The sequence below is a fragment of the Thermobia domestica genome, chromosome 11 (assembly GCF_964235325.1).
Source record: "Thermobia domestica chromosome 11, izTheDome1.hap1.1, whole genome shotgun sequence".
NCBI lineage: Eukaryota > Metazoa > Arthropoda > Insecta > Zygentoma > Lepismatidae > Thermobia > Thermobia domestica.
In genome coordinates this window covers 25462899-25479844 of record NC_137464.1, presented here as the reverse complement: position 1 = coordinate 25479844, position 16946 = coordinate 25462899, and the positions used below count along the sequence as shown (strand labels likewise).

At 35.6% G+C, this 16946-nt stretch overlaps 1 protein-coding gene across 8 annotated transcripts in view; it reads left to right on the top strand.

Moving 5' to 3' along the window:
- The first annotated feature begins 488 nt into the window (after positions 1-488).
- The window catches only part of LOC145663989 (uncharacterized), a 154363-nt gene continuing 137905 nt past the window's right edge, over positions 489-16946 (top strand). The window contains exon 1 of one of the 8 annotated variants that reach the window (XM_081730261.1): positions 489-882. The gene's annotated coding sequence lies outside the window, so the exon portion shown is untranslated. Of the gene's footprint in view, positions 1006-9558; positions 9831-16946 lie in introns of those variants that run through there. The other 7 variants (XM_081730259.1, XR_014127308.1, XM_081730263.1 and 4 more) reach the window with 7 other exon arrangements.

Sequence of the window (16946 nt, the reverse complement as noted above, 5' to 3'; positions counted from 1 at the left end):
GTTCTGATAGGGTAATATGCTTTTTTTTAGGTTGAAAATTATAAAAAAAACTTATATTGTGTCGGTTTGTTTTCAACCAAGAGGGACTGGTAACGGCTAAGAAGTTTTGCCGAAGAAAATGTATGAAGCGCTATCACCGTGTTCGGGTGGGTGAGCTTTCGAATAATGGGATTGACAAATTTATTAAGTGCGGCCAGAGGGTATGAAGTGGTTAAGAACTTCGTAATAATTTAAATCATCCAATGGAAATAACAAGCTAAGCGGAAATACAAAACTCCTTCGTTTTTTCGTGAGAGGGGAGGAGAAGGAATGGTTAGCGCTTTTGGGTCTGAAATGATAACATAGGTAATATACATCTCATCTATTATTCCAGCATAATCAAGTAGGGAGGTATATCATAAAGAAGACTGCAGGAAAACCAAAATTTTTCTTCTATTTCGGATGTTTCATTGGAACGTGGTTGGTGAAGTGAAGTAAGTTCATGCGATCAGCGTTGAGGTAACAGGAAATAACTGGAAGTTGCGTGGAGTGGTAATGGACATTTAGCATATCGAACTACCATGCTCCGTGTTTTTTCAGTAGTTAGTAATGTTTATTTCCGAACAATAATTAGAAATGATTTATTCTCGTTTATGTTACAACGGAAATCCCAAGAGGAAACTGTTATAGTATTCAAGTATTGTGGTAATGAAAAAAAGAAAGAGAGAGAGAGAGCTATAAAATTACGTAATAAAATGCAGTGCAAATGGCCTTGACCACTTCGAAAAATTTGTTGCGCGCGGATCGATTCTCTTGTTATTTTGTTTTATTTGGCATGGCAACATTGCACGGGATTTTCCCGATGCTTATGTGTTTTAGGGCATGAGGTGGTACAGGACTAAGGTATTTGAATATATAACTTTTAGAAAATATCTTAGACCAGTCAGGTATATGATAAGAACGAGGCTAGTGTGATTCTTGTCACGATAAAAGTGCGTAAGCAAAATCGTGAATAATTCAATGCAGGTACGATTTATTGATTTCTATATAGCTATAAAATTCCTTCTTACTTATATTTAGATATAGTTGTGTAAAAGAGATTAAAACATTTTTATCATTAGTGACACTGTTGTAAAATATAAACTGTACCTGAATTACAATAATATAATGTGAAATTTGGGAATAAAACTCCCCGTGGATTTTTTTTTTTTCAGTCAAACGTATGCATCAGTTTTATTGTTGTTATTTGATAGCCCGAATAAATGTTCAAGTTGCTGTAGCCCTACCAATAATTTTCTACTTGCATTTTATTAACTTTTCGTTTAAGTTTACTTTTGGCTCACCACTCGAAATAATTGTTGAGAAAGTATAATTCTTTCACTAAGTTCTTTCTTATTGTCCCCTACAAGATATGCGGTGGGCAATATGAAAATATCTCACTTGGCGTAAATAAAATTCAAGAGAAGTACCAGAAGTAATTGTTATAAAGTTATAATTCGTTAACGATTTGCGTACAAATATGGAATCTGAATGTGCCAAAAATTACAGTGCAAAAGACAGACCAACCTGTGCTAGGTAGCCACTAAAAGTGTGAATGCTATCTAACCGAGTCAGAGCAGAGCGAAGCTGATGGACCTACATGGGTGCGCGGACGTGCATTCAAAAAGAGCAGGCGCATCAGCGACGGTGGGTATATATATATATATATATATATATATATATATATATATATATATATATATATATATATATATATATAAAAGCGAGAGTACTGAAAAGAGGTGGAATTTAGGAATGATGTGAGTTTCAATGGCATTTGTCATGCTCTTTCATTAGTAACTAGTGCTATCTACTAACACCCTACTTGTAAATATAAAATGCACCTGTACACTGCAGAATACACGGCCGCTACAAAAGAGCGTGATCTTTCATATGTACTCACTTTGTTCATCGTTTAGCACTTGTAATGATTTTACAGTAGTAGTTCTACATTTGTAAAATGCAGCTTTATTACTTTGTATTTCATTTTCGTACTGGTTTACTTTTGGCGCACCAGTAGAAAGAATTGTTGGAAAATTATAAATCTTTCACTAATTTCCTTCTTATTGTCTCATAAAAGGTTTCCACTCGGTGACATGAAGATGTCTTACTTGGCATAGATGAAATTCAAGAGCATCATCCGAAGTAATTGTTGAAAAATTACGATTGTTTTACGATTTACGTATGAGTACGGCTTCTGGATGTGTAACTTCAGAACACAAAACCAACTTGTGCTAGCTGGCCACTAAAAAGCACGAGTGCTATCCTAGCGAGTCGGGGTAGGGCGAAGCTGGTGAGCTCGCGCGTGGGTGCCTATGAAGGGAGTAGGCGCGCCCACGATGATGGGTATGCGTTAGCTAAGATTATCCAACGAAATATATGGCTACAGATATACTTTTCACCACTTTCGTCGACATTGACAATGCTGTAGCTACAAATGCCATATAGGCCTATATTGATATTACTTTATTACCTAATGTCTTAAAATGAAAGTGTTAGCCTACTAGCGGCTCTCTGTTTTGGGATCAAAAGATCTAATATATTTCAGTCAAGAATTTTCTTGTACGCCTTATATCTGTTGAACTACATATAGCGTGGCCAAACCCAAACTATTGCTTAACTCAGTTTGATGTGCGTATTCCGTAGAAAATGCGAAAACTTGAATTAGGGGCAGTTCAAAAATGTTGTTGCCCCTGATCCAAAAATTAATTATTGGTCAAGATCGCAATCTTTTAATGCTTATATATATATCTGTATTATAAAATTGAAAGTGGCTATGTTTGTAACTCTTAATATCTTGAACCACCCGACCGATCTCGATCAAACTTTCAACATAGGTAAGGTTTGGGTCTGGGATGTTTTCTTCATTTCACTTTTACAATGCAACGAAGGGGAGGGTGAAGGGGGAAGATATATGTCAAAAAAGTAGAAATAAAAGTGACTGTCTTTGTAACTTCATCATGTTTAAACCACCCGACCTATCTTAACCAAATTTTCAACATAGGTGAGGTTTAGATATAACGTGGTCTTTTATCATATCACTTTAACTGTATAACTTAAGGGATGGGGAGGGGAGGGAGAAACTATAAAAATAAATAAAACTTAATAACTCTTGAGCCACTAGACCTATCTTGATCAAGCTTTCAACATAGATAAGGTTCGTGCCTGGGACTTCATTATGCTTTAACCACAGGATCGATCTAATTCAAATTCTCAATATGGATGACGTTCGGACCTGGGGTGGTTTTTATCATATCACTTTGACAGTAGACCTTAGGGTAGGGGGACGGAAGGGGACAAATGTATAAAAATAAATAAAACTTAATAACTCTTGAACACCCAACCGATCACGATCAAATTTTCAAATAGATGGCATTCGGGCTTGGGATAATTTTTATCATTTAACTTTTGACGGTGCAACGTAGGGCTGGATGAGGCGGAGATATGTGTAAAAAAAAAATGGAAATGAAAGTGACTGTCTATGTGACTTCACTCTTGAACCATCTGACCGATCTCGATCAAATTTTCAGCCTAGATTAAGTTCGAACATGAGATTATTTTTGTCATATCACTTTGACGATGTAACTTAAAGGAGCGGAAAGACATTTACAAATGATCGAAACTCACCGATATTAGTATCGAATCTATAGTTTTTGAGGTCGCTGAGATGAACAGTTGACACTTCTGATGCATTTAAATCCAAATTGAGCCCCGCAAAAATTGTAGGAGGGGAGGGATATATATATATAATCAAAATTACCAATATCAGTGTCGAATTCATAATTTTCGGGGTCGCTGAGATACCGTGGCCCGCAACATGGGGAGAAGAGGGGATATATAAATAGTAAAAAGTGACTGACTAACGAAACATATTACTATTTTTTCTTAATTTAACCTAGCGAAGCAGGTAATTGATGTTAGTCATTCCTAAAATTCTTGTTACTGGCAATTGCACAAGGGAAGTTCGTATCTCACGGGGCAGTAAGTCTATAGGGAATAGAGGAAGAGTAGTACAGGTTAGGGCACATAAGACACAAGGGCGGGCCCCATCTGAAGTAACTAACTAACTAACTCTATGGCCTATGGAACCCGGAGGTTCAATGCCGCGTTCACAAAAGCTCTCCACTGACTTCTATCCTTAGCTAACTGCATCCAGTTTCTACTTTGTATTCTAATCTCTGCGAGATCCATCTTAATATTGTCATCCCATCTGCGCCTAGGTCTTCCTAATGGTCGTTTCCCGATTGGTTATCCAGTCAAGACTGAAAGCGTTTCTGCTTTCTTCCATTCTAGCTACATGACCTGCCCACCTAAGCCTCCTAGACTTGACGATCCTAACAATGTTTGGTAAACCGTATAAATTATGTAGTTCCTCGTTATGAAGTTTCCGTCATTCCCCATTCCCGTTCCTCTTGGGTCCGAATATTCGTCTCAGGATTTTGTTCTCAAACACTTTCAGTCTATGTTCTTCCCTCAGAGTGAGGGAGAATGTTTCGCAACCATACAGAACAACACGCATGATTATCGTTTTGTATATTTTAAGCTCATCCTCGACAAAATTCAAATTCCTCGACAGAATTCGCGACGACAAGAGATTTTGAACCGAATAGTAGCACGAATTCCCTGCTTTTAGTCGACATTTAATTTCTCCGTTTTCTCTGTGATTTTCCTCCGTTAATATTGATCCTAAATATTTGAAACTATCCACTTTATCAAAAGTATTATTTAATATTTTAACACATTCTAATTTGCTGTATTCCGGTCTCGACGCACTTGCATGTATTTAGTTTTCTCTGCATTTACTTCTAAACCATCTGAAGTAACTGAGTAGTAAAATGCTAGACAGACCTTTTATTGGGGTGTGAGAATTGTATATTACTTTTGTTATCAAAGAATGCATGGCACGGACAGTAATCTTGTAAGTTGCAGGTATACCGACGACTGCATAAATAAATTTCGCAGTTTAAGCTTTCTATGTGAACTAATAAGTTGTTCGGGCTCCACTAAACAGTGTATCTCATAGTGTCGATATTGAAAAGGGACTTTAGCTCGTATCAACCATCCTATCATCTGTTACTTAATTTATGGGTGTGTCACTTGCATAAATAGACCAGGGTACCGCAAATGGACGTACGGATATTAGAGTGCATGTGCCTGAACTCAGTTTGACGTCCTGATTTCATATTGTTACATGACATGTTCCCGCGCATGTGCAATTTGCTTAGAGCAGTAGAATGCATGGTAACTTATTTCAGGTCCACATACTTACATTTGTTTGATATTCGCACCTTTGATTAGGAAATTAATTCTCATGACCTTAAAAAGCATTTGTTAAGGGAAGAGTTCATTAGTGGGTATAGATTCAGCTTAGGAGGGCTTACTTGTTATGGGTATAAATACACGTTCAGAGAAATGTCATTAAGACGACTGTTCTTTTCCGATTCTCATTGGAAGAACTGTAAACGCATTATGGTGTCTCAGACTTCATCTCAAAGTGCTAACACTACCCCCGACTCATGGCTAACACTCTCGAGGTCAACTCTCGCTACTGATAATGGACCTAAAATACAATAAATACACAAACTAATCCTTCTTTGTGAATGATGTATTTTATTATAAAATGTTTATTTTTATGCTAGGGTGCTTTCAACTTGCACTTTTAAAACCGGAAACGGCTAATATCAGCTAACATAATAAATTAACAACTTCTTACCTAATTTCATATTTTAGCTGATTAACTGAATAACGTGTTCAGGCACGTAGCCAGGATTTCGTAATGGAGGATGGGGTGTCTGTGACATGAAGTACTATGGTTATCACACTAGGGGCTTGATCAATGTAAACTATTAACTGGCAACGTATATTGGTTTGCTTGGACAATAAAATGAGGGTATGTTAGTACGTATTTTAATAACAAACTATGAAGAAATCTCAAGTAAAAGAATACATATATATACATATATATATATAGTCTTCAAAAATATTTTAAAATATCCGCGTTTCTTCCTCTGTTCATTCAAATGTAACAATTTTCCCTCATTATGACCTCAACTATTATAAAAAGTACATATCCAATAATTTCTTGTAAAGTATTTTACAATATCTGCGTTCCTTTCTCTGTTGGATCAAATGACAAATCTTTCTTTTCACGTAACTTTTTGTTTTTATTATTCCGTCAACTACTGTCTGTTCCAAAGGAAAAAGCTGTTTCTGAAATAACATAGTTTGATAGTGCAGGGAAGCGATGACGAAAAATTATAATATAAAATGTCTACACTATTACTGAACGGTACTATGATTTCGAAAGCTTGAAATTTTCCTGACTAATAGAAATTCTGAGAATTTCGTAACTTTTCTAGAAATTTTAAATTCCCTGATTTCCAGGATATCCCGCTCATTCGTTATCATGTATTGCAAGTACTTCGAACTCTTGTTTTTCTTGTCGTCTTCTTCTTTTTCTTATCTTCGTGTAATGCCGTCAAGGATAGCAACGAGATCTCCTTCGGCAGTAAAGACATCCTATAAAATTGTGAAATTTTCTTTAACAAGTGTAACTGGAATCTGTGTTGCTAGGCTCATATTATTGGTGATTGTGAGCATTTTTTAAGTTCTACCTGAGAGTCTGTCTGGTGGAACCGGCTTATCGATCGTCATTTGTAGTCCATAGGATTAGCATGGAGCTACATGGAATTCGGAATGCTCCGTTACAATAATAAATAGGGCTCGGCAGTTGAGGACCTAAAAAGAACCTATAAAAAGACCAAAAAATATCTATAAAAGAAGGCCTAAAAACTGGAAAATTGGACGTAAAAATAAGATCCAATTTAATTAGAATTATATATTTAATGAATATAAAACTCAAGAAATACAAGCTTCTAGTGGGTTAACGGTTGGTCCTTCTTTCACAAACTGAAGTACTAATTAACCTCCCCCCATCCGTTTCCTCCACACAAAGCTCCTCATAAGAAAGATTTACCAAACGTTTGCTGTAGTTTTTTTTTTTTTTTTTTTTTTTTAATTTTTAACGCTGATTCTTTTCCCCGCTTCTTCTTGTTTCATCTTGCCTCTTTTTCATTTCTGGTTTCAAAGGTCCCGATCCCCCTCCCCTTCTTTCACTACGTGCCTGAACGTGTTACATATCATTAGTTTGCGTATTCAAAACAGTGTGTTCTTTTGCATACTAAAACGAAGTATAACACAGAAAATTGTGCACCAAAGCTAGGCCAATTTAAACCAAGGAGTAAATTTTTTCCAATTTCCTTTTGAGTTTAACTTAGGAGTAGATTTGTTTCAAGAAGTAACACAATCATAGTTATTTTGTTTGTGTAGGGTAGCTGTGGCTTAGTAGTATGAAAATCACCTCTGGCACATGATGTTCCTGATTCAATCCTAGCTCTCCCTAAGTGGACTTTGTTGTGGACAAAATCCGTGTGCGTAGGTATTTTTTCGGGGGTTTGCTGTTTTCTTCCACTTTCGTCATTCCGCCATTATCATAAATCTCATTATCGCCGTCTCCCTTAGCCTCGCTGCATAATCGTGGGACTAAACTAAACTAGATAAATAAATAAAGTGCATCTTTAGAACGAATATCAGCTAAGGCATTAAATTATCTACTACAGCTACTATCTAAGCTATCTACTAAGGCATCATCATCATCACAGGTATTGACAGGTCACTTACCGCAAATGAGAAGCTTCCATGGTCCACAGTCCTTCGCTAACCTCTTAGTCTTCACATACGATTTTTCCGTTTTGATATCGTCCATTAATTGTAGTCTTCTTCATCCCCTCTCTTTCTTACCACCATACCCTCTAGAATGTCCCTCATGATAAAGTTCCTTCTTGGCCAGTGTTCCAACCAGTTTCTTTTCCTCTTCTTATTAATATTTAAAATTGTTCTTTTATCCCTACCATTTGTGACACCCTCTCATTCGTTTTCTGCTCGACCCAGCTAATTCTCTCCATTCTTCTCTACACCCACATTTCGAAAGCTTCCAGTCGTTTTAAATCATTTTTGGGTAATGCCCATGTTTCTGACCCATACAATACAATATTCCACACTATGAGTGTTTTTCTCAACTCATTATTTAAGGACCCACAAAATGGTATTTTCTTTCGCCATTTCTATCCTTGCTTTTATTTTACGCTCACATTTCATATTATTACTAATAATATTACTCAAGAATCGATAACTAGTAACCTATTATATTTTCGATACCTGGTATATATATATATATATATATATATATATATGGGTGATTCCACGAAAAAGGGAAATTTTCTGTCACGGGCATTTCTTCAAACTACTACTAAAAAGAATCATCTCATTTTTATTTTGTTTGGTAGTAACCGTCACAAAGTAGGTATGCCATGTATAACAGTTTGCAAATATAACACGAAACATACGTAAAAAATTAATTATTACCCAATTTCTCAACACCGTGGGCTGTCACAGACTACAGTTGACTAATTTTACTCAATAAATTACAACTGAAGTCGCAAATCAAACATCATTTAATGGTAATTAAATGGAAGAGAACACTTCAATGTTTCGGTTTTGTGGAAAGTAAACCTTTATAACTATTATTTTCGAAAGCTTGACTATGCGTCGTTTCTGTCACCTCTATTTGGTCTCAACTCCATGGCATGAAAAAAAAATTGTCATTGCTCTCAACAGATAGCATGGTCGTCTACATTGACAACACCCACAAGAAGACAAGGCAGATATGTTTAACAGAAGAACAGAAAAAGTTGTGTGCATGTGTTAAAAGCTATAGGAAAAATATTTTTGTGTGTGGAAAGCAGGTGCGTATATTAATTGATACTCAACACCATGGTATTTATTACTGAATGTATTTGTATGGTATATACCTTCTTTCCCTTGAGGAACCTGCGCCTTAAGGTAGGAAATTCGTACACAATTACTCACATGTACTGGTTAAAAAGTGGGCCGGTAAAGATAAATTATATTCGATTTTCTCAACTCCATGGTTCTCAACTCCGTGTCCATCTGAAACTAAGGAATCCACGGTGTTGAGACAAGTTCACGGAGTTGATAATTCTATAGTGTTTGTTATGCTCATACTCTTCCAAATATTTGTTCTTTCAATATATTGATAGAAATAAAGCTCGTTCATGGTCTAGTGACTAGTATGCTAGCCTTTCGTGCGTGGTTCTGGGTTTGTCTCCCGGTGGAAGCTCAAAAATTAATGGTGTTTACTTCGCACAGTGAGGCAATTGAAAAACTCATTTGAGTAGAGATGTACTGAAACCTGATCGCGCAGACCATCGCAACGGTCGTAGGAGCCGACACGCTGACCACGTGTCATTCACACTCAAAGGCCGGCTGGTGGGTCCTAGCCCATTTAAGGGGTGTTTCGCGGAAGTTCAGATTTGGTGCTGTAAGGTAACCGGAGGTAAAACTTCAGTCAAGTCAAGATGGATGGTATCTGTTTTTAACTTATTGACGTCTCAATCTTATGATCAGCTAATTGTTTTCTTTTCAGGGATTGTCAAAGAGTCTGAGAGCAATGTAATGTACGGACAGTCAATTTTATGAAGCGGATCAAGAGGAATTTCTCCTGTCCTACTAAACCTGACGTTTAAAAAGCGTTGGCAGTTGTCATTCTGTGTAGACTAGAACAGCCCCTCCCTGTTTCCTCAAGACATTTCCTTCATTGGAGTGGAAAATGAGGGCTACTTAACAAAGAACATCGAATTATCGAAAGAAAACAGAAATGATGAGTGCCTTACACTGTCATTTAGTGTGCATTATACAGGGCGTTTCAAAACAATACCGACAACGTTTGGGAGGTAATTCCTAACACCAACTGCACGGTGATTCCTAACACCAACGGTATTGCAATTTCGACGTGTTGACTTGATCACACAGAGAAGACAGACGGTTTACATAAGCTCAGAAAACAAATGAAGTAGACAATAAACAGGTTTAATGACTACTTCATCTGTTTCGTAAGCTTATGTGAAAAGTTTGTCCTCTCCATATGATAGTCAACATATTGAAAGCGCAATAATTTTTCAATATTCGATAAGTGTATGTGTATTTCTTTTTTTCTTATTTACGTCACATATTCATATATATATATATATATATATATATACTCAATTTTGGAACCTTCATTAGATATATTTTCATATGTTTGCAGTATTTTCTGGAGTATTTTTGTATAACAAATTACGTGTCATCTAGTTTGTTAGAATTTTATTCAACATAAGGAGAATAATTCTAACTTACAAAAACTATTGGAAAATTATTTAAATTTTTATGTAAATTATAAGCTTAATCACTTATAAACCAAAACTTATCACCCAGATGTATCACGTTTCTCAACTCCACAGCAATTTTCAACTCCGTGTTAACTAATCTCAACTCCGTGACCCATGGTCTCAACTCCGTGGGTGCTGAAAAGTTTATTATTTTTTATTTACTACACCAATAACTATTCAGCTCTGCTGAACACCTAATTAACATGGACTTAGTAGTAGTAAGTGCATGTGATATTTTTATCGAAATAGGCGACCATCAACGGAACAAAAATTTTCCAAGTGAAAATTTCCCTTTTTCGTGGAATCACCCATATATATATATATATATATATTTAAAGAAATGTTTGTGATTATGTTTGTATCAAAAATGAACGTCCTATTTGTTCGTGGTTGTAGTGTGTAAGAGACTTTGTATTTATCTATACGTAAATTTTGACATATGGTAATTAATTTGTGAAAGGTATTAAGTATGAAATGAGAAATGTACCACACGGGGTATCTGAACGATTTTCTCAGGAGGAACAAAATAAATATGCAGAGTTTCAAATCTTATAAATATGTATCACTGATATACAAAGAAAGAAACAGTGCACTACTGGACCGAGTTTCGACCGTGAGTTTCCGTCTTACCGTGCCCATTCCGCTCACGGAGCAGCCATACATTCTAACAATGCAAATCAATGCTCAGTCACTCAGGCAGACCCCATAAACTGACATAACATAGAAGAATTGATGTGACATAAAATCGGTTAATTCGTCCATTTAGCACATAAATATAATTTTGTTGTCAGTGATTTCTGTAATGTAGGCTTTAGTTATCCAAACACAGCAGGAGTTTTGATATAGTCCGTATGATGTGAGTGGTTGTGAGGAACGTCTTCGAATGTAATAGAATGTATGGCTGTTCCGGGACCAGATTTAGTGGCGTAGATGTTAACCCATTGACATGGTAAGCAGGGTTGGCTGGTTTAAACCAGCTGTTAAAAAAAAAAAAAAACTGGTTTAAAAAAAAGCGGAAAATGCTTAAAATCGTGTGAACTTCATGGTGAAGTTTCCACATATCAAACCATCCGCATTACGTTTATCTACTTTTCACCTTTTAATCAAGGGATTCCGTGTTCAATTCTCGGTCGAACTACAACCCATCTTTCAAGTGTGAACTAAGTAGCGATTTGAGGTGTCCCTTTAAGCGAAAGTCTTCTCCGTAATAATCTTGGTATTTCATACGGATGTTAAGCCTAAAGATACGAAATGAAACCAAATTATATATTTCTACTTGAATGAATGCCTGTTGTTTTATAAAGAAGCCAAGGTTGTCTCTTATTAATAGAAATTGACAAAATTTATCAACTGCCTACGTAGCTTCCAACATCAACTTGGATTTGACTTTGATTTAATTTTATTGAATGATATCTACATATTAAATTTGTAATTTAATACCTCAGTTTTAGCGTAGTGATTATTATATGTTGACCTTAAAATTTACATACAAATACATTTAAAATAATAACAGGATTTTCCCAATGGCTAAGGCGGGAGTTTCCCGATTTATGTATAATTCTACTTGTGTAACTGTTTATTTTTTTGTCCTTTTGAAATGACTCTTGACAATTATATTAACAAATACGCCTATGTAAAGATCAATACAACGTATTTTTATCAGGAGTCCTTCGTGAGTGAGTCGGCAATCGCATTTGTAACCAATTAGTCCCGGTTTCGTGTCCAAATGGACAATTTCTCTTGGATGTAAGTCGAGAAGCGGTTTGGATTCTGCTTTAAGCTTATGTGACCCCTTCCAGCATAACCTTGTTGTTGCATATTAACACCAAGGCGAAACAAACTCATTTCTGTCCATGTCTAACATAAATACATAGCGTAAATTATTTAAACCAAAAAAAAAACGTTTTTTTTTTCAATAAAAACCATGGTTTTTGCCAACCCTGATGGTAAGTCATTTCTGCTGGTGTATAGGCTAGCCCGTGCGCTTCTGGTGCATGGCCTCAGGTTCGATTCCAGCTGGATGAAACACTGAAGCTGCCTAATTCGTCACATTACATGAATGGAATGAATGAGTCTTCGATACACTATGTAGACGAAGTTGGTTGTGTTCTAGGTGCCTTAAACTTAAGGAAAATGAACATGGGATCAAATTTACGCAAGGGTATTTATTCATGAAATAAACGTATCACTACACAACTTATAACTTAACAATATTGCGGATGTACAACAGCAAATACGCCATCTAACTTGCACTTAACACTAATCTTATTCGATTTAGAAGGATACTACGGTTAATTTTGTCTAGAGACGCAAAAAAGAGCTGTCTTTTTTGGATTAATTTTTTTTTCATAAAAAGCTGAATTTTGGAGATAATTTTTCTTTTCTACTTTTAATGATTTCCTTATTCAAGTATCCCCTGTGTTTTCCTGTAGTGAATTCTACAATTAAAAATTTATGTTAACATACTGTTAATGAGTCCTGTGTTCAGTATGGATCTGGCAACCTTTGTTGAGTTTTAAACTGGCATTTCATTGGTCGACAGCAAGTGTAAACTATGCAACCTAGTATATCACACAGATGATGTTTCTTATCGACCTTATAAAATTACTGAAAATTGATGTTACGTGTATTGTACAAGTTGCCTAAATTCAAACTGGCAGACAAGAGAAAAATATTATAAACCAGGAAACAGATACAAAAGCATACTTGTTTTGGTATAGAATTTGCCTACATCTCATTCTCTGCTCGGGGAACATTTTATCCTAGGCTTTAGAAATTCTGTTAGAACCAAACAGGGTGGATTATTTTAAATCATTTGATTTTTTAAATAAAAATCGTTGATTTAAATCAAATTCCGAAATAAATTAATTTAAAGTGAAATCCCGTTTCTGTTCTGTTAACAGTTATTTCGGTTATGGAAGATAATTATTATAATACAATGAGACTCAAATGTATGTACAGCACAATATGTAAACGAGTGTCCTGTAGAGGGTGATTAGGTAAGATCCCGTTTTGAACGTGTAATGGGGGAATCCTGCTGTCTTCTCTTCGTAACATAAGGTTTTTAAATCGTTAACTATTCCAACAGGGAAATCACTATGGACATTTAAGATGAAAATTCTTTTGTGTGCACGTCTGTTTGTTTGTTTCCAGATAATAGGGGTCCGATTCCTTCTCCGGAACTTAAAAATTCTTTAGATTTTATAACTAGGCGAAATTTATGTATTTTATATGTATTTCGTGCCGCAAATTAGTTCCGTTTTTTTTTAAAAAAATATGACCTTGCCAAATAACAGTAACTTTTGTGTGGAAAAAAGTCCTGTTAATAAACGTTGCTGTACTTTTTCCTTAATGCTTGTTTGGGATTGAAATATGTTAACAATTGGGGATTAATTCAAGATTCAACGCCAATACTTTCACTTAAATGGCATAATTAACATTTAATACTAATTCCTACTTTCCGTCAGTTCGCGACTTAAGGAGAAAGATTTGATTTAAAGAAAATCATCTTTTTTTCCATCCTGGAACCTAATATAAGTTAAGTTTATAAAATGAAAGATATAAAAGGCCCTTTGGGAATGATGTTAATTTAACGGTAATACGAGTTCATTATTGGGTCATTCTAAAAAAAATCAGGAATTTATGTATCTGGTTTTTATTATGAAAATTAAAGATTTAAAAAATTAATATTAAGAAATCTGAATATAACTGGTAGCAAACATATGAATTGAAAATTGAGACAAACATATTTTCTATATTGTTCAAATATTGTTCACAGAATGTGATTTGCCACGTCTGTGGACTGTCACCACTCACTGTTTTGTTTGTTTCCAGGTTTATATATCGCATATTAACACAAATCAGAGTCGTTAGCATACATTTTTGGATTGAAGAAACAAGTTAAAAACGTTTTTCCAGAGCAGAAAGTTAAACTTAGTTTTCATGCTCACTGAATTTCAGGTTTAATGGTTGTAACCACAGGAATAGGTCAGGTCATATCTGTGGACAAAAAATAAAGTGTCACTAAATACTTCCAGGAAGCAGTACCATACTGTATATACTTTGTAAACAGCCGTCAGGCAGATATTTAGTTCAGAGAAACATAAGAAGATGCAAGTTTTGCCATTTCTCTTTCTACATTTATATTTTGTGTACATTTTTGTAACAGTGTAAAGATCACCGCATCACGTCTGTGGTGCAAATATATTTTAAATAATAAGGTAAATTCGTAAAATAATTCAATGAATTAACAGTGGTAGGTGTAAAGGCTTTGATGCCCAATATACATAGCATAATCTCAAAAGGCACATGGTCTAAAATAAGGGAATGTAAGTTGTGTCACGTCTGTGGACATCCGTGGACACAGCCTGTCCATGGACGTGACACTGTGTCCACGAAAGCGACAACATACTACTGTGGCTGAAATGTAAAAAGGTTTAATAATATATTTAAGACAAAATATCTTGTTGCAAACCAGAAACTAACAGCAATTATAGCCTATGAAGGTTTCATTCAAAAACAAGAATTTTAGAAATGATCCAAAAAATAAATTCTATAAAAGATTGCAATCTTCGCCAAAAATAAATCTTGGATCAGAGGCCACAAAATTTTTGAACAGCCCCTAAATCGAGTTTTCGTATTTTTTACGGAGTAAGCCGATCATACTGAGTTAAGTGATAGTTTTTGGGTTTGGCTACACTATATGTAGTTCTCCACATATAAGGCGCACAAGAAATTTTTTGCCGAGCCCCGTGATAGTGGCTAAGCGGTTAGCGTACGCGCCTTTAGCGTGGGAGACCCGGGTTCCATCCCGGCGGGAGTTCATGTGGTTCGGATTCCACGTTAATCAGTATGTCCCGTCTCATATAGCTTCACTGCTGAAAGGGATGTTAAACTCAAAATCAGCTCAACTCAAAATTTTTGCCTGAAATATATTGGATCTTGGATCAGTGGCCACAAAAGTTTTGAACGGCCCTTAAATCGACTTTTCCTGTTTTCTACGAAAAAAGCAAATCATACTGAGTTAAGTGATAGTTTGGGTTTGGCTCAGATATAAGGCATATAAGATTTTTTTTTATTTTTATTTTTATTTTATTTTTTTTTTTTTGATTGAAATGTATTGGATCTTTTGATCCAAAAAAAGTGATTTAAGCAACACCGACACTGTGTGGCCAATTTTGAATTGTAAAGTCATGTTTACGCCTACATACTACTGATACATGTATATAAATACGCTGAAAAATACCAGAATTTCCACACAGTGGAGGTGCTACAATTTTTGCCACCATCATGCCACACCGGGTGTCTGAAATTTCCAGGTTTGAATTGAAGAGCTTAATCTGATCAAATTTTCATAATAGGTTTTACCATATGGGAGGAAGTAACAAAAATCATGTTGCCAAACAATAGTCCAAAACTGATTAATGATTTTGTATTATTATTATTAAAAAAAAAAGAAAGAAAAAAAGAAAAAGGCGTGAACTGGTTTTGAAGTTTATTATGTTTCTTGAACAGTATAGGCAACAGTAAACATCAGTGTCACGTTACAAGCAGTATTAAGAAGTCCTTGGCTGATGAAGTTTTTGTACACATGAGTTCTCAGAAAATTATCAATGTAAATATTGCGAAAAGGTTCAATCCGTACACTTTGGAAGTTGTAGGAAACAGGTCACTGTATACTGTTGTCATATACTACAAAACTGCAACAGAAGAATTCGTCCAACACTAGTTAATCTGTACTTTGTCTGAAAGCACACGACATGATCCTGTAGCAATATACGCAACTGAAACCTGTATTTAAGCAATCAAGAAAGAAGTACTTAATCTCCCGAAAGTCCACTTTCTGAGTGGTGGACTCAGTACCCAATACAGGAATAAGAACATGTTTTACTTGGCCGGTACTTTCATAGCAAAGGAACTAGAGGTTGGTAGCCTTCATTAGCATTATTCGGAGAACGGACATGGTAAAGGGGCACCCGTGGTATAGGTGGGTGTATCAAAAGGTTTGCAGACAGCATTGTGAGTCATGGCAAAGACATTCCGAATATCGATGCTCTTGTCTCAGCATTGAAAGAAAACAGCACCATTGATATGTACAGAATCAATTCAGAGGAGATAGAGGGTTTGGATAAACTTCTCCCGAGTGACCTAGCCTTTCCTAGGAACTGCCCAAGGAGGAGAAAGTATACGAGATCATACGGAGTAAGAACAACAGGACCAATATTCGAGCAAGACGACTATCTTGCATGCAGTACAATGCTGAACAAACTTGCTTTCACTATGGGATTGGACAAATGAAAATTATTGATCCAAAATATATGTTTTTTATTGCTCTTTACAGAAGATAATTAGTACTAGGTATTTTGTCCCTCTCCATTCTTAGTAGCCTGCATGCATATAGATTATTAGGTGCTTTTAGATAGTTATTTTCTTCTGCCATTTTTCTCATAATTTATTAGCTACTTGATAACTACAAGTGATTGATTAGTTTCTTTAATGAACATTAAATATTGCAAATTCGAAGCACTTAAAGGTACAGCAAGTCTACTCCGATAAGGAAGATGATCAAGGACCATCAGAGATGATTACACATAACAGCTATGAAGTCGTTGAGTTTAAATCTGACAGGAACCTTGTACAGCG